The 24,945-nt window shown below is 45.7% G+C and overlaps 1 long non-coding RNA gene across 1 annotated transcript; it reads right to left on the bottom strand.

Moving 5' to 3' along the window:
- Positions 1–8,963: 8,963 nt before the first annotated feature.
- LOC120841282 lies at positions 8,964–23,021 on the bottom strand. The gene is made up of 3 exons (XR_005715725.3): positions 22,967–23,021; positions 10,381–10,491; positions 8,964–9,478 (listed from the first exon to the last, which is right to left on the bottom strand). It is a non-coding gene; the product is annotated as an uncharacterized LOC120841282 (long non-coding RNA).
- Between the last annotated feature and the right edge of the window lie 1,924 nt (positions 23,022–24,945).

Genomic DNA, 24,945 nt, shown 5'->3' with positions numbered 1-24,945 from the left:
GAAGCACCTCCGTACGAAGTGACAACTATGAACATGTTCGTAGTGCCCCCCAGAGAGATGCGAGAAGTTAGTCGTTTGTCGCACAGGTGGCAGACAATCTCCTCTGAGGGATACAGCCTCTCAAAGGTTTGCTAACACGCTAGGTGATGGATGAGTCCCTTACATGCTGAAATAAATAGGAAAAAAAATATGAAGCACTATTCCCCCAGCCGCTTGCGACACAGGGTATTTGTATTTAAGTGTAGGCTGTGAGGCCGAGAGGGAGAGCCTGGTAATGTGGCCTGTGCTGTACAGGCCACAGTAACTTGTTCAAAAGGTACAAAGTTCCCTAGAGCACTAGATTATACTAGTCCTGCAGACTACGCCACTACATGTAGTGAAAACCAGCTAGTGGTGCCCTGCGTAGCCCCAAAGCGTAGATCCGATCCACAGGGCTGCATGCCGAAGCACAAAAAAAAAACAACCCAAAAACCATGTTTATTGCGCCAAAGTGCCGAACTGCGCTTGATTACGAACAAAAAACCTACAAATGTTGCTAAAAGAAAGAAAAGAAAAGTGAAAAGACGTTTTTCTCTGCTGCTAGTCTAACAGAGGTGGTGAAATCCACGGGTGGAACGTATTGCCCTCTGTTGATGGCCGGCGCAACTAAACAAAGTTGCATGCGCTCCCAGTTCGCGTGCAAAGTTCGAACTGGAAACCGGCAGAGCTGCCACGAGAAAAAAAAAGGATGGCAGTGGGACCAGGGACTTTTGTGCGTGGTTCGACGCACGGAGACTGAAAAAAAAAATGTTTAGTGTAGGAACCAGCGGTCCACTAGCGCCTAGCACTAACTCCAGCAGCCAAAAAACGAGTGACCGTTAAGGGGTGAAGAAAGCCTCAGCGGCCGGCTGCTCACACGTTTGGAGAGGTGCTGAAACTGCGCTGGCGGACTTGAGAATCTTCCAAGAGCAGCGGGGGGTACCCGGCGGTGTCCGGGAGCACGCAATAGTCGTGGAGGCGTGCGGACCTGGCCAAAGGCGCGATCGCCGGGAACTCGGCTCGCTAACCAAACGCAGCCGAAACGAAGCTGACTTTCTGTTTACCCACAAAATACCCAAGGCATTTGGCTTTTTTTTTTTTTTTTTTTTAACGAGTAGGACTTGTGCACAAAAATCGTTTCCTCGCCCACCCCTTCGCAGAGGCATCAGGCTGATCTTTGGCATGAAGTCTGGAAGTCCTTATCCTCTCCAAGGGAGAGGGACCCACCAATAGCCCCATGGCAACACACAACCGCCGGGGCGCTTCATCGCCCGTGCACCACGGAGGTCATCTGCTGATGCCGACGAAAGCACCTGACCCCCCCCGAAGGCAAAGTATAGTCAATACCTTAAAATCCTGTCTACCAAACCCAAGATTGGTAAGAGCTGCAGCACTTTTTGGCGACCAAACACTTGATATATATGTGATAGTCAAACTAGTCACAACCGGTGCAACACTATTGGCCCCTTTAATAATATCCAGAAGCTCTGGAACACTATAGTTTGCACTTTCCGCTCATGTGCGGCATCTGGGGTGGAATACGTACCCACCACCTGTGTATCAACCACAGTCATCTGACTACCTCCTGCAATAACGAGGTCTGGCACATATTTCTGTGTTGCGGTGTGGCACTCGGGTTCTACCAGCACCTCCCATCCCTTTTCTTTCAGATGACCAGGAGCATACTGCACTAAACTATCATGTCGTTTGATTCTGGCACTGTGCGTGCAGAAGCAATTTTGCGTAATGTGTCCCAGTGACTCCGCGGAGTCACAACCGGCCCGACGAGTCAAGACGTCCCGACCCCTTTTAGTCCTAGTCATGTGAGGAAGCGCATTTGCCCTCGTCTTTACCAAATCAATGAACCTCTTTCCATTCATCGGACGTGTACCTTTTCCAACCCACACCTGCGAAGACGGTACACGTGAGCACTCCTTCAGGGCAGCACCGTCTGCACTCTTGTGCCACTCTCTCGCCCAAAACCTGGATACAGCACCCCTAGATCGAAGCACCTTGCCCTTAAAGATGAACGACCGTTCTAGTCAATCTTTCAAGTCGACCATGTGCGGCAGCTGCAAGGCCACGGCGCACGCAGGATGCGATGACGTGCCCAGTGCCAACAATCTATGCAGTGCCATACCTGGTATGGCGGTACGTAAACAAGGGGCACCAAGAGAGTCATAGTTACTCCCGCCGTTTATTCGCGCTTTGATGAATCTCCTCACGTTGACATTCAGAGCACTGGGCAGAGATCACATTGCATCAACACCGACCGGAGGCCATTGCAGAGTGTGTCGGTCATATCGCTTTAGGTTCCGTCCACAGGGACCAGCAGCCATGTCCCCCTTTCAGCCTTCTCCTCCCATTTACACACAATGCCCCTTTAAATTGAATATAAATTGGAACTAAAATTATTGGTAGCTCTCGACTGAATTCAAACCCATGTGCCCACAGTTTGGAGCGCGGTGCTTTAACCACTCTGCCATCGGCAAGAGTTCATAGCCGCTTCCAAGAGCGGGGTTTTATATCCACGGTTTTCTTTTTCAGGGGAGCACTAGCAGCACTGCCAAATTTCTGAATATGGCACATGATCACGTAACATTATATGACCACATAAGTTACCTAATCACGGAGATTACGGGATCATGTGTCACCTAAGTTCAGGCCTAATTAAATCATGCAAGTGCTAAGTAGGCCAGCATGATTACAAAATGATAACCAATACAGTAAAACCTCGTTATAACAAAGTTGAAGGAGCGGTCGTAGTTATTTCGTTATAACCATTAGTTTGTTATAGCCAATGTCCATTTCTCCATACTATTAGCAAGCAAGGGGAATTATGATTGCTTTGTTATATCCATTAGTTTGTTATATCCCATTTTGTTATAACGAGGTTTTACTGTAGTGTAAGGTTACGTATCGCATGTCACGTAAGATTAGAAATAAATGGAGCGTGCAAGGCTTAAGTAGGTATGCGTTCTTACTCTTCCTTAGCGGATGGGAGTGAAGAATGCACGAAGCAAGAGGCAGGCAGAAGATGAGGCTGAGCAGCCATGAACATTGTGCCCAGCAATCCCCATATGCACAGCACGCACATCATGTGTATGGTAGAGCTTGACACATTTTGTGCTTCTAAGGCTTTGACAGGATAGTCAAGCTTGGGTAACTTTTTTAAAGTGCAGCTTTTAGACGCCCGTTTCCGGGTTGAGCGGCGTCGGCATTGGCGTAAACGCGTGTTGCATTATGAGACCTTTCCCGTAATGACGTCACACTTGAAGTCTAGCTCAATTTAGCAGAAAAAATGTAACGGAAATTTTTCTGCTAAATTTAACGGGGAAATCGACATCACGTGGCCTCAACACCAATTCAGTTTCCCTGCTGAATTTAGCGGGAGAGTTTCGGTAAATTTCCCGCTGAATTTAAGAAGAATATTTCCCGGCTTTATTTAGCCGGTAAATTTTCGCTTAATTTAGGGGGAAATTGAGCGGAAATTTCCTGATTAATGGGAGGGAAGCAGGAGAGGAGGAGGAAAGGGTATGGAGGGGGAGCAGGGACATACCCTCCCCTCCCCTCCTCAAGAGCTGCGCTCTAATTTTACATTACAGAGAATTGTAAACGTCTTTCATATTTTTTTTTGTTGATCTACACTATTGCCATCGCAACATTAGAATTGCTAATCTTGTGAAAAAAAGTTCCTAATTTACCTTGCCATCAGTGACTTCAAACAGCTGCGGCTCACTGACTGGAACAGCAGTGACTGCAGCAGCAGCGACTGTAGCAGCCTGCCCTCGTTCAGGCACTGTTAATATAAGCATCATTGATGAGAGACAGCTAAAAAACTGCACTTCGAACTGATCACCAAACCTATTCGAATCCAATTAGCATAAGCCTCAAACCTAAAGATTGGGATCTGTAAGTCGTGGAAATTAGACAAAAGAAATCAAAATGAAGTGTGAACAAAGCAGATGTTACATGACGTCTGACTTTAGCAGTAATATTTCATTTTTCCCACTGCATTGAATCGTTTTCACCCACAAGGCAGGGCAAGAATAGGACAGAGCGCTCCGTCTTATCCTGGTCTTCCTATTCTGATTTTGTACAATTTTACCTTATATACCTCTTATGCTGTTTTTGCACTCATCATATACAACGAATATTAACTAGCAGAGCTTTTAGCATTATCATAAAGTTGCGGTCTTGCAGCTGAAACGTGACCCCCCCTCGGCGGATGGGGGGGGGGGGGAGGCAGGCGGCGGGCGGGGCGACGGGCGGCTGCTGCACTGCCACTAAGCTTGCAGTATTGGGTGACGAAAATCTAGCTCTTTCCTTCGGAGCACAAGAGACAGAGATAACAATGAGTGTCCTTGTGATCCTATATGACTCTGACTTACCGACTACTATATCTGTTGTGATGTGTCCCAGCCTATTGTGGCATAAACTTCGTCACCCTTATTATAATGATCCGCCTTCCATCTGGCCCCCTTCATGCCCGTCACGAGAAATTAAGTAAACTAGTACCACTGTATACTGGAAATAAATTAATTTTCACGAAGACCTAATTTTCACGAATCGTCTACATTTTGCAAAAAATAGGTCTCACAAACTATTTGGCTAAAATGTGAACATACAGAAAGCTGTAGTGAGGTCCTTGCGGATTGCAAAAATGGGTACCAGTAATTATTCCAGCTCTTCAGCTTCAGTCGAATTCGCGAAAAATGGAGCCCACGAAAAATAAGTCATGTACAAATGCTTTGTTTTCCCTCAATTTGAAACTTGGCGATGACACAAGCATCAGTGGCCATGGCAGAGGGTTTTGTGGTGCTGGTTGGACCATTTTGCGTAAAAGCAAGTTTTGGAAACTTCGAAGTGGTCGAACTGGTCTTTTGGGGCTCCTCCCTTATCTTTCTGGAAATCTGTCTTATGCACCTTATGACCGGAGATTATGGCGAAGGTCCCCATGACCTGGAGATACAAGAAACAACCCCCATGGTTCGCCGAGCCTTTGGTACAACACTTCCTATGTGCACTGTGAAATCTAATGTTTGTGTGAATGTAATTTCTAAGCATGACAAAGAGTCATACATGGTAGGGGCTCACTGAGCAAATGATAGCTCGATTTGCCCACCCTGTGGGGCCTGCTAAAGCGCATCACGGCACTTTTCGTGGTGTGCAGCCGCTAGCAGTTGTTAGTCACCCGGCACTTTATGTCTTTGATGTAGTCCTGGAGAAGGAGGCAGCCAGGTGGAGCCAGCATCGAGGTGTGGTCTGCGTACTGAACGAAAGAAAATCTATCATCCTGAGGCATGTCATTGACAAGAAACCGGTACTGTGGCACACTGGAGGGGACGTTCATCGTAGCTCAGTGCACACCTTGGTAAACAAATTGTGGGATTTTTCCCTTCAGTTAGTTTGGCAGCCACTTGAGAAGGAAGCCATGAACGCTGGCGCCTGACATTTTATGTAGCAGGAGATCGATGTTGAGGCCATCGAACGCGTAACTGAGATGAAGCCGTAGAAAATCTTTCTTTTTGCGACTGCCAAGATTGTTGCTTACAAAATGACACGGGGTCGCCAGGACCGTCCCACAGCTGCGGGCGTGCCTAAAACTGTGCTGTGTCTGCAATAAGTATCCAGTGCTCTCTAAAAATCGAGGAACTGACTGTTCAGTATGCATCCTAATGTGCGGTAGATGATTAATGTTATTGAGGTTGGACGCTAATGCTTGACGTCACTTGTAGGCTTCTCTTTCCTTTCGTGAATAGGGGTGAGTAAGGCGTGTTGCCAGGTGGTAGGAACAGCTCCCTCATCGAAAATACTTTGAAGTAGACAGCTGAGGGAGGGATCAAACTGTACTGCGTTATCATCCTATAAAAGGCAGGTGCCACACCATCTGGACAAGGGCATTGTGATGGCTTGATCTTAGACACGGCTGTTCACAGTTCTTCCTTTGAAAAAATGATCCCCTTCACGCATGGTGCATCATTGTCAGATGGTGTGGGTGCGAAAGCAGAAGATTGTGACGACTCCGTGGTTCGTTGGTGTTGCAGACAGTGTTAAGGGCTGGGGGACAGCAAAGGAAGGTGGCCAACTCTGCTGTTTCTAGGAGAACCTTCTTGAGGCATCTTTCGTCTTCTTCAATGTCGGTTTCAAACCTAAGTTCCCTTTCAAAAGCAAGCTGAAATATAAATATATGTTACAAAGTTTCGCAGGCACATACTGGAGTGTACACGTAACAATACTTCCCTACCTGAGAACCCAGTTTGATTTTTTTCTGGAAGCTAATTGGAAAGCCGAAATCCAGAATGGAGAATCTTGATTCAATTCTGGAAATGTCGGTTCCAGATTGGAGAATCTGGATTCGGTTCTGGAAACGTCAGTTCCTAATTGGAGAATTTGGATTTGGTTCTGGAAAAGTCAGTTCCAGAATGAAGAATCTGAATTCTGCTCTGGAAGTTTTCAGTTCCAGAATGAAGAATCTGAATTCTGCTCTGGAAGTTTTCAGTTCCAGAATGAAGTTAGTGGAACCATCACCTGAAAATTGATATCCAGTTACGCCATGTGATACATATTGTGGGAAAACAAATCCAGGAGGTGAAACTATAGTGGTCACATACTGGGTTTTTTTAAAACCACCTAGGTATCTGGCTCTATACTTGGAACCTCCATTCAGGGATCTGTTCTGTTAACTTATCCCCAAAGCCAGTTTGTGCAAATTGAAATGAATATTGAAAACAAAATGTGGTTCCTAGAAACCTGAATGTATTGTAAAAGACCCACTTAGCAGAAATTCGCTGAAAAACCCTCAGGCATCCAGGTAAAACATTTCGCGAAACAAAAAATCTCGGATATGTATGCCGTTTATGTTTTTTTAGTTGTTAGGCTGGCCCAACAAAGTGCAAACAGCTATGGAAATTTAAGTTATAGGTATTACATTTGGTGGCAGAGTTGCCTATTCTGTAAAGCATATATACGAGTTTGTGGAAACTGGAAATAATATAGAACAAATGGAATTCCTGCCAACCAAAACTTACAGTATGCCTAGAATTGAAAATGCTCAGTCCAGCTAGTGGATAGTGAAATTGATATAGAGCTGTCTTAGCTAAATGTCGACACAGGTTTTTTAGTGGCATCACCTACTGCTATTATGTCTTGCTAAGACGAGCTAAAAAAGGCACGTTCTAGGCAGATTCATGACAACTTGAAGAATGCAGCTGGCCCATCAAGTGCAGAAGGCATTTTTAGAAGCATTGAAATGAAAAAAAAGTAATTGTTTTTTATAATGAAGTCGCCAAACATTTCTACCTTATTGGAATTCGTTAACAGCAGTTAGCATCCTCTGCATCCGCTCTACATTTATTTCTATACTATGATTGATCTCAGAAAAAAAATATTACTAGAACCCCCAAGACACCGAAAGGCCATTAGACACTACATAAATTTAAACCAACTTGCACAAATGCTTACTTCAAGTAATAACCTCAAAGGGCAACTCCACCCCAGAAATACATTGCTATACATTCTAATGTGCACGCTCTATTTAATATTTGTGTTTGAAAGCTCACTAGACAAGCATCAGTAACTATCTTGCTGTTCAGTTTTACGTGTGCCAGTTTAAGATTTTCACAAGTACTTGTAGGTGTTAAGAGACAAATCATCGAATGACAGTACAGTAATTAAGAGAGCCAAGAACTTATAACCCTCATACATAACCTATAGTTACTAAAACAATTAACTAGTCAAAATTAACAGAGAAGTATGAAAACAAAATCAATCAAATCATATGTGAAATGCTATTAACAAAAGCCTATTTTGTGGTCCACGAATACAGAAGGTTTTTGAAGCTATTCAATTATGATGCAATGTAGACAGAATAACGAAAGGTCTAAGTCTATTTCAGTCTTTTCAACTTGCATTATAATAACAAAAGAGTGATTTTCTCATTTGCCTGCTTGCAGTTAAAAACAAGCCTACCCTACTGCTACCCCTAGAAGCTTCACACATTTTTGTCGGAAAGGTTAGGGAAAGACACATTAGGAGGCTGAGACATGGAATTGATTTACTCAAACAATAGCCATCTTCCACAGGTCGATAATCAAATTAGCCCGACTAGTCTCAGAAGAGCAAATCAAGCACACGAAGTATAACAAATTGTAAACAAAGAAAATCACTTATGAATGTAGAGTTACCTGAAGGAACACCTTAGGAGCAAAACAAGAAGTCTGAAGATGTGAAAGGCACAATCTCGATAGATTTCCCTTGTTGACACAAAGGCAAAACAGGGACAAATTATCACAGGATGTTTGTTTTGAATATTTCAACTCCTAGGGAACAGCCACTTTACTTCGGCACGCCTGGTTACATTACATCAATCGCGCTCAAGAAGGTTTGACAGATCACAGACATAGCATGCTGAGGGCTTCCTGAAAGTGAGAAAAAGGCATGGTGCCTTCAGCTGCTGTGGTTTAACAGCCTGCAAGTTCACGTGAGAAAGAAAACAAAGCCTGATGTGCTGCGGGAAAGCACCTGCCAAGTGAAGACAACTTCCCTGCACAGAAGTGTTACCTCACCTTTCAAAGGCAACACTCTCAAAATGGTGAAATCGCACATATCCTTTATTTGAATGACCTAGGAGTCTGTCTTTTTACTCCTGGCATAGTTTCGGCTGTGACAAATCTGCCCTTTCCATGCGAAGTGCTTGTACTCTGTAGCCTGATCAAAGGCGGCCCCAGATCCAGCGGAAAGACAACTCTGTTCCTCTTTGCTCAAGGATGCCTTCGAAGAGGAACCGAGCAGGCACACTTCGTTTGCATACTTGAAGTTTTGGTGTTTAGTGTATCCCAGAATATCACAGCACATCACTTTGACGCTGTCACTTAGAAGCGAGGACACCAAAGTTTGATCCCAACTGCTGATACTTCACTACCCTTTCCAGAAGAGCATTTGATCCTTTCACCAGCTTCACAAGCTGCCCGTTACCGCTTTCAAATTCAAAAGCAGAATGGCCCCACAATGGCCCCAGTTGCTGCACTGCTTCCGCTAGGTGGAGTAACTGGTGCAGGCTGAACGTCATTGCTGGAGCTCCATACAGCCTCCCTGTCATGCCCACAAAGGTCCAGAGGAGTTTCTCTGAAAGCACAATATGACATTATTAAAGCTGGCCCGAAGCAGGACACAAAGAAACCGAAGGGGGAGAACTCGCGTGCAACATCAATGGATGCTGGAGTTACGGTGTCCCTCAAAAGTGCATGGACGGCCTCCACCAGCTTCTTTATGTACGGCCAGTATTGGTCCAGAAGGACCCTGTACATGCAGGGAAGCGAGTGGTACAGCAGCCAGTGGCGCCATTCGGAAGCCTTCCAGAATAGGCGTGTGCTCAGTGCCCTTGGGAGTCTCGTGGAGCTGTGTGGTGGCTTGATTTCAGCCAGCTGGCTGTTGATGACAGCAATAGAGGCAGTGTTTCCTGTAAATAAACAGATCAAATGTTACTAAATAAATGAAAGCATTTGCCAGTCTGTTTTTGAAAACTGGGGCAGAATCTTTGGCAATTTAGTATGAAACAATTGGCTTAGATAAATTATCCCTCTTAAAAAGAGTGCAAATTCTATGTGCCATTACTCCGATAAAACATACGCTTGGTTTTCTAATACAAACGTCTAGCTTTATGGTCGAATCCACCCAATATGTAAGTGAAATCAGTGCATACTGCCTGCTAAAGATGACAGAAAGTGCAGCAACAAAGAAAATAGTTTAGACGAGACATAGCACGAAATGCCTTGCGTGGTTTAGCTCCCCAGTTTTGCCCATGCTCTTTTCCCGGTTTATCTTTCTACGTTACACAATCCAGCTGAATTCTTCGTTTTATTGCTCAGTGCAGTCAGTCTGCAGAAGTCTTACGAGGCTTAGCCTCCACAATTCATTGAGCTCTTTTGCGAACTAATAAGCTAGTTAAAGTACCTAGAAGCCACACTGACAGATGTAATGATCTGGTTCCAACCGGCTTGGTGTCCTGTACTGTACTGTTGTAAAATCTCTAGAATTGCATAGCGAACTGACATAATGCCTCCTCTCCTTTTTCCTTCCTTGTGCTAAAAGTTATTTAAAGATTGTACAACATGTTTCGAAATTGGCACCCTGGATTAGAAAGGATGAAACAGGAGATTCTCCTGATGTTCACTTCCAAAGTCTCTTGTTTAAGCTACCGTGATATACTGGGCATGCACCGTTGTCGCATAACTGCCTACCCCATATCACACTTTTGAACCGTTTGAAAAGTAAGCAAAGAACATGCAAAGGACTCCCATTAAACAAAAGGGGCAGAAGTCATTTCCAACGAGAAAGGAAATACCAGTGATGCTGATATACTTTTTAGTAAGCTGGTCTCCTCCACCTCTTCCATGTGACAGGGCTATATAACACTGGACGCAAATGTCACCACATGATGTGAGAAGAGCCTTGAGGAACTGACAGAATGCACTGAAAGAATAAAACACGTAAGGGACAAACACAGACACACACAGTTCTTTCAATGAGCAGCGAACATTTATGAGATGCCCATTACGCTACGACCTTGAACGACAAAGAATTGAAAGAAAACGAAAATATTCAAAATTTAATATAAAACCAATTTACTCACAAACTTTAAAAATACCAAATTAAAATGATAGCAAAAAAATTATAGGGAAAAACTTAAGGAAATTTCGTGAAAAAGGGGGAAAGGAAGAAAAAAAAGAAAGGAAATTAATGACGAAAATAATCCTGGAAAATGGGAACAAGAGGGACAAAGGACAAACACAAATCTCCAAACACAGCTAGGTTCTTGTCCAGCTCGCTTGTACCTTTACATTAACTGCATTATAATCAGGAAATTAACCCCTGAAAAGGGGGGAAAATAAATAAGAAAAGAAAGGAAAAGACAAAATTAATTGATCACAACAAGCTTTTTACGATAATTTTTACGCTAGAAATTCCAGCTTTTTTGACGACAAAGCCAAAGATGTCCCAGAGACATTGCTCACGGCATATCTGACCTTAAACGCTTCTATTGTTTCGGGCCCACATTTATCTATGTGTGAACTTAGCTAAGTGGTGTTTTCAAAGTGTGGGGTGCAATCGTGGCAGGTACGGGCATGCAGAACTATTGGGTGGAACGAGTCCGATGATGCCTTGGTAACATCTAAATGGTGTTCCCTAAAGCGAGCATTTAGGCATCTTCCGATGGCCGATGTATTCGCCTTCGCAGCTCAATGGACTCGAATCAAGTTCAATTTCAAGTTTTATTCGCCTCAAATACGTTCGTTCAAACGTATTACATGAGGGGGGGTAGAAAAATACAAACAAATGCAATGATATAATGGAAATAAAAGAACTAACTAAGGTTAAAAATTAACAACAAACAAAAACTAAAAACAAACTATACAGAATTCAGAACAAAGTTTACAGAAACCGGGCACAACAGAACTGGGGACTCAGTGCACAATTTATAGGAAACACAAGCAGACATGGCGCTGAAAACATAGTACCAAAGCCAAAAATTTTTTGCGGAATATTTTTTATCATTCTATTCAGTGACTATGTCGTTTGGGAGAGAATTCCCATTTTTAATGGACAGAGCAAGAAGAGAGTATTTGTATCTATTTGTGCGACCAAATATAGGTGCAATTTTCAAGGAATGATCATGACGCAAAGAAATGTATGAGACAGACTTACAGTGAGTGAGCATAAATGATTGCATGTTGTAATAAAAGTTATGAAAAAGAGTAAGGCGAGCGACTGTCCGACGTGATTCAAGAGAAGTTAAATTAGAAAGAACCAAGTCTAAGTGGGAGACACTGGTTTCGTACTGTAGTTTCGATAAACGATTCCAATGGGTCTTTTTTTATTTTTAAGGCCTTTTGCAAGGCGTTTTGTTCGGCCACGCTACCCATGCATTTGCGACCTCGCTGCACCAGGATAGAAAAGTGCGTTCATTTCGCGCGTGTGGGGAAAGGGGAGGGGGTCAAAGTTTTGACTTCCCAGTTGGGGGTGGGTTTAATATGCAAGTGAAAAAAAAAGTCAAAATTTTGGAAGCGGACTTGGGGGGTGCGTTCATTACGCGAGTGCGTTCATTGTGCGAGTAAATACATACCTTACTCATAACTGTTGCAAAGCATGACCTGATGCACACCTCCGCTCTCTTTATATAAACATTGCCCTCGTACTCCACTGTGGTTGAGTGGAGGTAAACATCCAGGAGATCCAGGAACTGACACGTGCCGTGTTTGTGGATAACGTTGTTCATACTGAAATGTTTTTGGTTGACAAACTTTATTACGAGAACGGGAACGACGCCAGGCACATAGCTGTTTTGTGGTGTAAGGCTAGCTGAGTCGCACGTGTGGGTATCAACGCCGATTTGTGAGAAACTGCGAAGTGGGCACCACCAACCATAGTTTTCTAAATACATAACAGATCCTTTTTTCCCTTTTATTTTGCAAAAAGAAAGTTTATGCGAATTTTAAGAGTTCAGAGTCCACAGATTCGGCGATACCTTGCTGGCTGAACAACTTGATGGCTTGATCGAGTGGTTTCGGGTATGCGGGACTACTGGGCAGGACATTGGTGAGGTTGGTCGTTGAACGTGAGTTGGTAGTAGTCCTCAGGGATCGCGTTGTTGTTTCAAGCGAATGGTCAGATGGGGAATCGATTTCTTCTGTAATGCCCCCCCCCCCCTCCCCTCCCCCGTCTTCCGCTCTGATTAGGTATGATCGTGGCTGTTGTCCGACTTGGACCACAATTCCGGGTTCCCATTTGTGGTTTCGACGGAAATAGACTCTCTCGCCTTGACTCAGAGGACGTAGTGGTTTGCTGTGTGCGTCACCATGTCGGTGCTGACACTTTTGACGGAACTGAAGGCGTGCTTGAACCTCCCTGATGTTGTAGTGCTGCTCAAGTTAACGCGGAGCAGCTGGCTTGAGGGTTGTGATCCTGCGGCCCATTAGCAGTTCCAATGGGGACAGGAGCTGATCCATCGGTGTGTCCCTAAGCTCCATAAGGACAAGAGACAGGTCGTTGCCTTCCTTCGGTGCCTTGGTCAAGCTGTTTTCATTCTTTGAACTGACCTCTCTGCAAGTTCATTCGACTGTGGGTAATCAGGAGAACTTGGATTATTTGTCATGTCCAAGCACTTGAGATACCCTTTGAATGCTTCAGAGTTGAATGGCAGGCCGTTGTCACAGACCCCTTCTAGAATGCCGAATCAAGCAAACTCCTTTTTTAGGGTTGCGATCCTTTGATAGCAGAGGTGTCCCCCTTTTGCTCTATCACAATGTACTTGCTAAAGTAGTCCACTACAAGTAGGTAGGTGACACTGTGGAGATGGAAGAAGTCATTGGTGACGATTTGCCATGGTTGTGTTGGAGACCGTCTGTCTCCCAGGGGCTCCCGTTGGTTCGACCGCTGGTGTTGCTGGCAGAGTTGGCCGTTGGAGACCATTCTTCTGCCAGCACCCGTTCTCCGAAACAATGCCGCGGAGCGGGGCGTTTTCTGCATGGGTCTTTGCAGAAAAAAAAGGCACTCTTATGAACTGATGTGCGGGCAAAGCTAACGCATTTCTTTCTCAGAGCGGGGAGGTTCAGTTGAGAGCATATCTCCCTAGCCTCAGACCTTAAAGACCCTGAAGGTCTTTCCTTGAGTAAAGCAGTTCTTTTTTCGAGCGCAGCTTCCACCTTTTCCTCTTAGATGTCCTCGTTCATAACAACGAAAACTACCATCTTTTCTTACTCTAGCAGCTTTAGCTGGGCGTTGCGGAGCTCCTCTACTGTTGAGTATACATATGACTTGCCTGGAGGAGGCAGGTGGGCACAAACGGAATGCACAGCTGTCCCTACGAAGTTCTGACGATCCTTTTCAGGGTTACTTGCTGCTACCTTGTAAACGGATGTCAGTTGGTCTACCCTCGATGCTGGAAGGTCTAGGGCGAACTTGGGCCCGTGAGACAGAAGTCCCACCGTGTCCGGGGAAAGCTGTTTGTCCAAAAGTACAACAGGGGGTTTCAGTTGAAGTCCGAAGCCTTCTGGCAAGACTTGCGTACCTCCCCAGGATTTTTACCCCTGCGGCCTCCAAGAGCCCGACTGCAGAACTCCTGAGGAAGAGGAACGAGGGTCTGTGGCGTAAAACGTATCGAGGAGTGCTGTCGTGGCCGGGGAGAGTCATTCTCATGAGTCGAAGTTCCTGGGATATCTCTATTCTTGAAATCTGCATGATCCTGTAGCTTGACAACCAAGTATGGGAGTGGAATCCCAGCACAAAGTCCACGGAGGCGTGGGCCACGTTTTTTTGCAAGCAAAGCCCCAGGGAGCGTAGACGGAGCCGCAGAAAGTTAATTATTGAGATGTAGCTGACGGTTTGAAAGAAGTTGCGGGGAGTGAACACAGGGTGACGGGCGGACGTACTGAGTCAGGACATGAAGCTCACACAACTTGAATTAAAATTTAGGGAGCTTGTTTATAGAGACTTACAAACACATAAAGAATAAACCCAAAGAGGTCAGAAACACAGACAAGTACATATCTTTCTTTTTTAAAGTTATTATATGGTTTTCCTCTTATCTTTTATCACGGAGACAGTATAGACCTTTGCAGAAACAGCTCGCTGGCCGCCGCCATTTTGCGACTCGAGTGACCCCTATTAGCCAAAAATTTCTGCCACCCGCCTGAGCTGTGGAAACCCGATCAGCGCGACTCCCCACCTGCATCGTGTGTTCGGAGTTTGCCGGCTTTCCTTCTAAGTGTTTACTCTATTTGCCTGTTCAGGATGCTTGCGTGTTTTTGTAATCTTCCACTGTGAGAACTTGGGAATACCAGGACTTATAGCCTTCTGGACCTTCGCAAGAAACGAGCGAAGAGAACGGGCGAAGAAAGCGAACGTCAAGCAGCCCGCGACGCAGGCTGTTCGACGTTCTTCGAGGATTATTTCCGTTGAGATAATCTCCGAAAAGCCTTCGCGGATATGTTCCCGGTCTTGGCGAGAAGTAGCTGATAGGGTCCGGGGAATGGGAACTAAATAGACACGTTCGTTCATTCGCACTAGTGCTGTGTATAAAAAACATCACTCTTCAAAACGTACCCCAAGACAAGCCGGATTCCGTGCGATCGTCGTGAAGTGACTGTCGTCGACACTGTATTTTGGATATGCTGTGTTATTTGAGACCTTTCTCAAATCATGTCCGGATAACGCGGCACCGTGGGGTACGCGTACAATATATGTTGTTCGATTTATGAGACTCGTTGAATTTCATATAGTGAGGGGGCAATACCCATGCAGTTCGGCTATCCTCTGGTGTGGTCAAATATATTAGGCAGTTAAGGTTGACACGGCTGAGTGTATAGTGCCGTTATAATCGCCACAGAACACAAAAGAAAAAATAAAGTGAGGCGATTTTGCCGCCACCAGCATTCAAAATTGCTCCTACGCAGGCTGCCACAGCCTACTGACGAGAAAACCCACAGCTCAGCGCAGTCGGGCAACACTGACGTACAGTCTCAAAACCAGGGATGCGCGCTGGAAATCGCTTCGTTCGAGACTGCCGCTGGAAAGGTCTATATCGAGGTCAGGGGGAGTAAACCTTGTGCGGTTTTTGATCTGGTCTGGAAACTTCAGGGAAGTGTTCTGGGTCTCTTTTTATTTTCGATATTTATAAACGATCTACCCTATGACGTTTCAGTTCAAATCAAACTTTTTGAAGACAATTGTGTGGTTCATAATAAAATGAAAACAAAAGATGATCAGATCAAATTAAACCGTAATTTACAAAAAAAGAAAAAAAAAGAAAATAGGCATTGGTGCGACAAATGACGAATCGTGGGGTTTCCACACCATATCAAAAATCATTATTTATGTCTATAACTAAAACAAAAAATCTGCTGGCCTATAATTATGACATGAATGGTTCTGAGCTTTAAGAGTTAAAGAATTTAAGTACCTAGATGTAGTATTTAATCTTGACTTAAGATGGAATACCCATATAAACAACGTGTGCATCAAAGCTAAAAAAGCACTGTGGGGCGACAGACGCAACTTTGCTGAAGCGACTCCTGAATGCAAATATGCTCCAAAAGCCAGGGTAGTCATAACGGAATAAGTTTACAGTGGCTTAACACAACAACAAAAAATTAACAACAACACAGACGTTTCGCCACCTATCCGGGTGGCATCATCAGTGTGAACTGGCCCGGTGGTTGGGAGAGTCAAAACCAGTCGACTCTAATCTACAAGTCCCCGTAAACGTCCGGTGGGGGGCCCCGGTTCGTCTTGCACGCCTCGGGGTCTCGGCGGATAAACCACGATTCCACGAACTTCCTCGGGCCTCACCTCTGCTCACGAGCAGCATTGTCCAAGTCAAACGTATGCGCAGTCGTCCAGCTGTGGTCAACAAGCTCAGACTTGCTTCTCGTGGCATGCGTGGCCTTCACCACATCCCTTCTGTGTTCCTCAAGTCGGAATGAACCACCACCTCTCAAGCTGAGGGGCAACATTCCGACGTAGTCTCCTGCCGAAAAGTTATACAATGCTTGCGGCGGAGAGGCATCAGAGTTACTGCGAGTTGGGTAATTAAAAATAGAGATCACTACATCAAGCGCGGGGTGGTACATATCCTCAGGCACCATTGGCATTTCACTCCAAGTCACACGTACACCGTTCGTATTTGAAAAACATAAATCTAAAGCATTGCCTTGCTTATTAAGAACATTGTTGAGCCGCTTCAGATTCAAAAAAGAAGAGAAGTCTAAAAGATGGTTGCATTTCTCCTTTCAATAAAAGTTATCAGTCAAAACGTTGCACGCCTGTAGCTCGTTGAGTTTTTCTAACCCAACCAGACAACGCTGAAAATCACCAGGTGGCTTTTCTGGGGGGAGATAGAACAGACCAATAAGAACACGTTCTCTCTTTGCATACTCAATTTCGACGAACAAGCTCTCAGGAAAGTTTTCTAAATCTTGACGCCTCCTTGAGCTGTCGACCGCGACCAACACACCGCCTCCCGCTCCAGCTCCTTGAAACAAGTCACGGTCGTGCCGGTACACAACAAAACCAGGCGGAAAGTAATCGGAGGACCCGATGTTAGGACGCAACCAAATTTCCGTTAGACAGAAGATTGCATAATTAGACACTGTAACGTTACAAAAAAAAGCAATCGGCTTTTGTGCGTAAGCCGCGGACGTTTTGATATAATAAATCTATGCCAGGCATCACTTGTCAGCGGTTGTGGGATGTCCCTCTGAAGCGTGGAGCATGTCTCTCTGAAGGGTTCCTCTGAAAGGTTTAAAAAGGCTGGATTTAGGCCACACAGCTGGATCAGCAAGTTTCTCAAAATCCTCCGCAGCCGCGGCCACATGAAAGGAGCCGTAAGTGTCGAAACGGGTCTTTAGGTGACGGCACTCCACTTTGTCGATTCCAACGGAGGACAGGCGCGAAGAGTCGTCCTTGCAGATAATATCCGGCGCCAGCTTCGTAACAAACAGCGCTCTCAGACTCGTTGACGGCGAAACAACGCACAGCTTGTTGGTCTTGAATGCCCCGGTCAAATAATAATAAATGTAATAATAATAATAGTAATACTAATAATAGTAATTAGACGAGCCATACACGAAAAATATGTATTTTTAGCTCACCGTTTGGACAAAGTCTACAATGCTGTCCGAATGTACTTCTATGTTGCATTCAAGTGCCGTTTGATGGTTCTGCTACCGAGGACCCTCCTCCCTCAAGGCACGGGAGAAGAGGACGCCAAAGCGGTGTTTGCAAGCCGACGGGAGGCTAAATATGTTTAGTATATAGAGACATGGGCCGCCTTTCCTTTGGGGAAGGATCTCTACGATGTCGTGCTCCACGTCGACTCCGCCAAGATTTTTGTACGAAGCGGTTAGATGTCTACGAGTGAGGATGGCGGTATTGGGTTCCTCGTTGTCAGGAGTTTGGAAGGCTCTATAGATGGCTAGTTTGACCGCGCGGCGGGTTTTCTGAATCAATATGATATCGGGGGGAGTTTGGAGGGACTGGAGGCAGTGTTAAAGATAGCCACGCTTCAGTCGGAAGCTGTGGTAATTCCATTGCCAGATAGTGGTTTGGTGCCTACTGAGGCGTGGCGGGCGTGGGAGAGGTAAAGCCATATTGAGGGATGCACTGTTAGAGGTAGGGTATGGATGGTGGGGGTGGTGGAGGAGTTTAGGACCCCAACTGGGATGAGATGTTGGTGAGTTGGTTTATTTGACTGGTGAGTTGGGCCAATCTGGAGGAGTACTTTGAGACAGCGTTTTCTATCGCCGTACAACGGCTGTAACGTTTTGCTCTAAGGTTTGCAGTCTGGCACTGAAAATGCGAGACATTTCGGTCATTGACGCTGAGTCGGTGTAATTTGTCTACGATTTTGAGGCCATAGTATTGATTACTCTACGCTTGACAGACTGGGCGGTGCTGTCAGGTGAGGATATGGCAACTGCAACGGGTAGTGGGGGAGGAGTAGGAGTGGGCGCTGGAGGGGTAGGAGTTGGCGCTGGAGGGGTAACCTTTCTGTTTAAGGAGGGGTCGTAAGTCTGCATTTTCCTTCTAAACGGCAGTGATTTATTGTGTGAGGGTTTGGACCTTTTGCCGTAGAGTTTGGACCTTTTGCCGTAGGGTTTGGACCTTTTGCCGTAGAGAGGGGCGGTGATGAGAGACATCCGACGGGCAAGGAGAATAGTCGGGTCGTGATTGCAGTCGATTAGGTATTGGCTGATGTTCTCCGGTGGACCGTAATCTGGCACATTAAAGATGATTCCGCGTGAGATCTTCGCAGGATTTGCCATATATGTGGCCAGAAAATAGTTCTCTTCGCCCTTCAGAGGGGGTGCTGAGTAGTATAGTTTTGAATGGCATTGATTCGAATTTTATCATCGCGTGCCACGTTGTAATTGGTCTGGGCAGTGTTAAAGACGAAGTCTTGCAGCTTGCCTGTGCTCATCGAGCTTAGGTTGAGGCCACCACGTGCACGGATGATGATCTTGTAGTAGTCAGGGAGTCTTGCGAGCTGCGGCGGGCGCGTCTTGAAGCCAGGCCTTGGCGAGCTGTGGAAAACCGGACGCCAAACGCGCCTCGCCGCTCGACTTGGTCGTTTACGTCGCCATCCGTTGTTTACCCTTGCAAGTTTTTTAGCCCTATGTTTTGCAGAAAGGGAGCTACGCTTTGTAATTTTACAAAAACCAACCTGTGAAATATACCTTTGACACAAAGTTCAGATTGCTATGTGCAGGCGCCAATTTTTATGGCCCATTTTAGATCGAGCCTGGTTATTTCAGTCACCCTATACTTACTGCCAGGTTGGATCACATTGGCATCTTATTAGCCTTCCTTTTCTTCACTTGGCTTTTACTAGTATGCTTTCACAAAAGTAGGAGTGAGGTCCTCGGTCGACTTCGGCGCGAACCTTAGGATGAGAGAAAATGGCAAAATGGCCCGTTTCCCGCCTTTCATGTACTTTATGTACCCGTAGATCATTGTGAACACTACGAATTAGTTTTTAACCTCTAGGTGGTAGTGGAACGACTGGTTGGCAAGAAGCTATCGAAGGAACAAGCGAAAGTGAGAAACCAGAGCAGCCAAGGCGAGCAATGCTGGCGACACGCACGGAGTGACAGCGGATTGGATCTCGGATTGGATTGAAAGTGTCAAAGACAGTTGGTTGTAAATTAGAACGGAGCAGTAACTTGTTACCAGCATAGGGTTGTTGCACAATACCATGGTTCAATGCTGCTACCTCTTTGTGGATCTGATCAAAACCCACTGGAATCCATGTTGGAGGCATTCATTGCTGTTATCCTATGTTTTGTGTCCTTTGGGGCCTTGTCTGCATGGTACTTTGTGCACCCACTCGAGGTTGAAGACAGTCAGTTGCTCTGTGATTGTTTTAGCCGTAAAACTTGGTGTCAACGGAGCCACGGCCAGCAATATTGTTTTTTCTAGAATTCCGGAAATCATTAGGAACCAGGACAAGGCGACGCTCGAGCAATCGGTTTGCCGACATTATGAATGGCTCCCAACGGACACGCCGGCACAACCTCAACCAGGCGGGTAAAGACAGGAGTAGAACACGGCAAGTCCTGGGCGCTAACATCTCCAGTCCCGAGAGAAAGAGCGAAAAAAGGCAGAGAAATAAAGCAAACAAAAAGTTAAGCGTGTTCGTTTTGCCGCGACAAGTTGAAGTTGCTCGAGCACTTGTCAGGTTTATTTAAATTTATCACTGCGCGACTCCTGTGTTCTTCTGCAAAGACAGAAAATAACAAGGTAAAGACTTTACTGGTGATGTTTGGCTGCATCTTGGTGCATATAAAGGCCTCGGCAGCGATAGGGCTCATCGAAATCGCGAACTGGGACCGCCGATCTCCGCTTCTATGTTCCGCCATTTCGAAGCGGCCAAACGCAGGGGACCTTTCGTTTCGGATTATTATGTTAACTCTACACTCTTAAAAAAAATAATTAAAAAAGGAATGGACGGGTGTTGACAGTACTCTTTTTGGAGAGAATCCGGGTTATCGCAAGCTATACTCTCTCTAGGGACCAGGAATATGAAAAATACATGCAAATATGTATCAAAATACAAATACAAAAATACTTCGTCAAAAATGTATTTAATTACGAGTCTAATTACATTTAAAAAAATTGCGGTGGCTTAGCTCGGCTATGCCAGGATATACGCAGCGTGAGCTTAGGCGCATAAAATGAGAGGTGCTATCAAGCAGCTCCGGTGCAGCGTCAGACTTGGCTACTGCGCAACGGATTCACATAGCTGGGCACGCGGCGCCGCCAGTGCGTCTGCCGTGGCTGTGACGTCACTCCTCTGGAATGCGAAGACTGGCGAGGCGAGCGCGGTGGCGGCGGATCCCGCGGCGACTTGGCCTCCGCCCCGCCAGCTGTGCGCCGTGCGACGTCACTGCTCCTCGCACTTGCGCAGCACGGAGCATGGCTCATTATGCCAGCCACGCGAAACTGCTCAATTTCGGCCAGTGTAGCTCACGCTACAAAAAGCATTTAAATACAAGATACAAATACAACCAAATGTATTTGTTCTCTTCCAAATACTTTTCTAAATACATTCCTCAAAATTTGCGAGAGCGACTTCAGGGCACCTGCAACGGGTTTCTACGTATCTCTACGCACACTCTGGAGTAAGTTTGCGAGGCTCTAGTAACGTAATAGAAATATAATCACAAAAAATGTAATCAGCTTGGACGTAATAGGTGAAAAAGTACAGAGCCTCAAGCAGCTTTTTTGTCGATTACATGTTGGTATATACCAACAAAGAACCGAGACGACCAAGACACGGAGCACTAGCTAAAGAATTTTTTATTGTTGCAACTCGCACCAGTTAACGAAAATCTGGACGACACGCGCATTTAGAATGTTCCAGGCAAAATTATGGATGGAAATCAGGCTGGAAAGCATCACAAGTTGTCACAGGCGCTTATTTAGCCAGTCTGCCTGTGAACGTCGATTTCATCACTATTCTTGCCCTGGACTAGCACCGTAATCACAAAGTCACTAAACGCTTGTGCTTGATTAAGAGACACTGCATTCGGTGCAGAACGTAGTTTTCTTTCTGCTCTGGACAGTGCCAATAAATTTGAGGGATGTATTTTCGCCCATAAAATTGTATTTAATTACAATTGTATTTGAAATACCCACCTTTTAGTATTTAAATACACACGTCAAATGCATTACCCAATTTGTAATTAAATAGAAATTCAAAATACACAAAGTATTTGAAATACATATTTCAATTACTTGTATTTGAAATACCGCCTATCCCTGCTAGGGATAGGTAATCGTTACCTTTCCACGACTAGTGTATGTTTTACTCTCCCATACGAGTGCTCACTTAACTTTTCTATAGTCACACAAATGGTTTTGCAAGAGTCAGGACTGTCTGCAGGTTTTGAATTTCAGAGTTTGGTGCATTATTTTAACTGCCCTTTTTTGCTCCTAAATACAATTGTTTAAGCGACAACCAGTCTGTCGTATGTAAGAAAAAGTGTTGCCTGAACTCTGTACTAAAGAGTTAAGCACGCTCTCCAGGAAGAGTTATTGTAACCTTAGAAGTGGTGCCTGCACTCCGTATTAAAAAGTTTAGTGTGCTCTATAGCAAGAATTAATATTACATAACAGCAAACTTAGCAGTTTATATGATCCCTTCCTGGAGACTGCTTTACTCTTTCATACAGAGTTAGGCAACACTTGAAGTGGGGATTTAATTACTCGCACTAAAGAATTTTGTAGAGTAAGTACAACCCCATTTGGAAGTGTTGCCTAAACTCAGTATTAAACAGTTAAGCACACTTTCCAGGAAGGGTTCACACGAACTCTGCTCAAGTATAGTGTTATGTGCTGAGTGTAAAATCACCCAGTAAAAAGTAACGTAAATGCCTGCTAACAGAATTAGGGGAAGGGAAGTGTACAATTGGCTCCTTGTTAGTCAAACGTTTGCTGAAACAAAAAAAAACTCTACTGGCAAGTGGCATTTTTAGCCTGTTGAAGTGCGACCACTGTACTTTTATTTTTGCAGCTGTTGTATCAAATTTCAATACCTCCCTTGATTTCTCTGTAATGTGGAATAGTACTTCTGTCCTTATTATGGGAGCTGCTACATACAACTTGAGACAACTCAAGCACTTTGCAATGAACAGTAGCCCTAAAATCTAAAAGCAGCTATGTATATGTTCACAAGGGGAGGGTTGCATTGGAAATGTGGAAGTGCAGCTGAAAAAGGACATAAAAGAGGGAGCATGAGCCTGTTCGGAGGCCATAGGTTTTCATGAAAAGTCAGCATAGAAAGGATAAAAAAAGTAGAATAGAGCTCAATAAGCCAACACTTTAATGTTAGGACATGGGAAAAAAAGGCAAAAATGGCACACATATTCCCTCTGGTGAACAAGTTTCTTACTTTGTGATGAGATCCAAAGCCAAGGCAGACTTTATATCGTACTTCAAATCAATGAAGTGCCCAATCCGTCCGTCACCTCAAGTAAGTGGTTCTCCAACACCGCAGTTATGGCCTTTGAGTCCTCTTTGTCAATTCGCATCAGCGGATAGGTCAATCTGTCGTGTCGGTCCTCCTGTGAAGAATGAATGCTTAAATGTAGACTCAGCAGTATGAGAAGGGAGGAAGCAACTCACTAAGTGTAGAAGGGTATGCACTTGGGCTAGTTGGTGATCCATATTTCCGAGGGAAAAAGCGCCAAAAACAATGAACAAGTAGAAGTGTTGTTGGTTTCTGTTACTTTTCCATTGTTTTTAGTCTTTTACCCTCGGATATATAGCTCGCTAAGTGCCCTTAGTTAATAGGAGTGCATTCATTTGTAAGACAAGAGACCATTTGCGAAAATCCCAGGAGCCATTCACAGGATACGTTCCAATAGTTGTCTGGTACTTGTTTTCTTGCCGATTAAACGAGAGTCCGAATCGAACACTTAGGCAGCACTCACTGCTGGCTCACTCAGCCGCAACTACCCACGACTGTTTGTATCCCCTCTGATATGAACATCTAAGAGAAAAATGAACCACATCTCTCTTTTTTTCCTTTGTATGCAGTGGCAGTCATAAGGGGTTGCATTTATTTATGGCAGGGAATCCCCAAGTTTGCATACCCTATTAGTGGCATCGGAAGAAGAGGGCAAGGCAAGGGGGGCAATTGCCTCGCCCTCCCGCTTCTCTCTGAGTGACATTTTAAACTATTATAGCAGACAATATGGGAGACAGGGACGGGGTTTAGCTCCCTAGCACATCACCCCTCCACCTTCCAAGCAATACAAACTCAGCTGGCTCCTGCCCATAGCGATGAAAGTCATAGCTCTATATAGACTAGCCTTAGGGGTAGGATGAATGGAAGTTCTTAACTTGAAACTTGAGATCATGTCCGGTTTTTAGTTTTGAAGGCGTGAGGTCGCATCCATGGATAAGGACATAGGGGGGCTCCGAATGCGGCCGAAGCGCCACCGGCTTTCACACCCGAACTCCGACCAGGCAGCGTTAGCTTTATATGAACGGCGGGTGCTACGGCCGGGGACGCCCCGGGCACGTGACGGTTAGTCTCCCCTCTGGCTAGGTCAACGAAGGCCACCAGGCTAAACCTGCTCTCCGCGAACCCCCTCTCAGCAAGGCCCCCCGGACAGCCCGACGCGCACCACGTATGGCTACCTTGGGCCCGACTTCCTTCGTTCACCTAGACACCGGCGCGGCCGCGCCATCGCCCCCAACCCCATCCCGGTGTCCGGCCGACTATCCGCCGACCCTCTTGGTCCACACCGACATACGAAGGGACCAAGCACCCCGCTGGGCCAGGAGTGACAGGCACGAGGAGATCGGGGGGTATGATATTGCCCCCGATCCGCTTAAGGCAGGCCATGGCAGCTAGGGCCACCTCCTCAGCCGTCCGGGAATAGCCCATCGGAAACGCCTTTGAAAACTTCTCCTTCTGCTCTTCGGGAGAGCCAGCCAGGCGGCCTCACCGTCTTCGCCTCCTCGGAATTTGAGGCTCTCCGCCGGAGAGAGCGAGTTATGATCTTTGACGACAAGATCCCTGACATTGAACGACAAGGGCAGGATCGGGAAGCCCCCCTCCTGATGTTTCCCCGCCGTCTGCACCAGCCGGAGCAACGGGTCCCAAACGAATGGGGCCCGCGGCGGCGGCTTAGGGCTCCTCTCGACCGCGAGACTCCGACAGTCTCGCTATGACGTCGAGTCTGCTGTACCCACTCGGCCGGGAAGTCTGGTATGTCAACGGTGGGACCGTTGATACATTTAAACAAGTCGAAGGTCCCGACCACCTCAAGTTGATCTCCCTTCCACGTCACTGCCAGACCCCGCTGCGTGGCCACTGCCGACAAGGTCGCGCGAAGACCTTCCTTGGCCTCCCCAATGTCT

Source organism: Ixodes scapularis, unplaced genomic scaffold (assembly GCF_016920785.2).
Source record: "Ixodes scapularis isolate PalLabHiFi unplaced genomic scaffold, ASM1692078v2 ptg000827l_1___fragment_3__unscaffolded, whole genome shotgun sequence".
NCBI lineage: Eukaryota > Metazoa > Arthropoda > Arachnida > Ixodida > Ixodidae > Ixodes > Ixodes scapularis.
The sequence above is the reverse complement of the archived record's forward strand: the minus strand, read 5'-3'. Positions and strand labels throughout refer to the sequence as shown.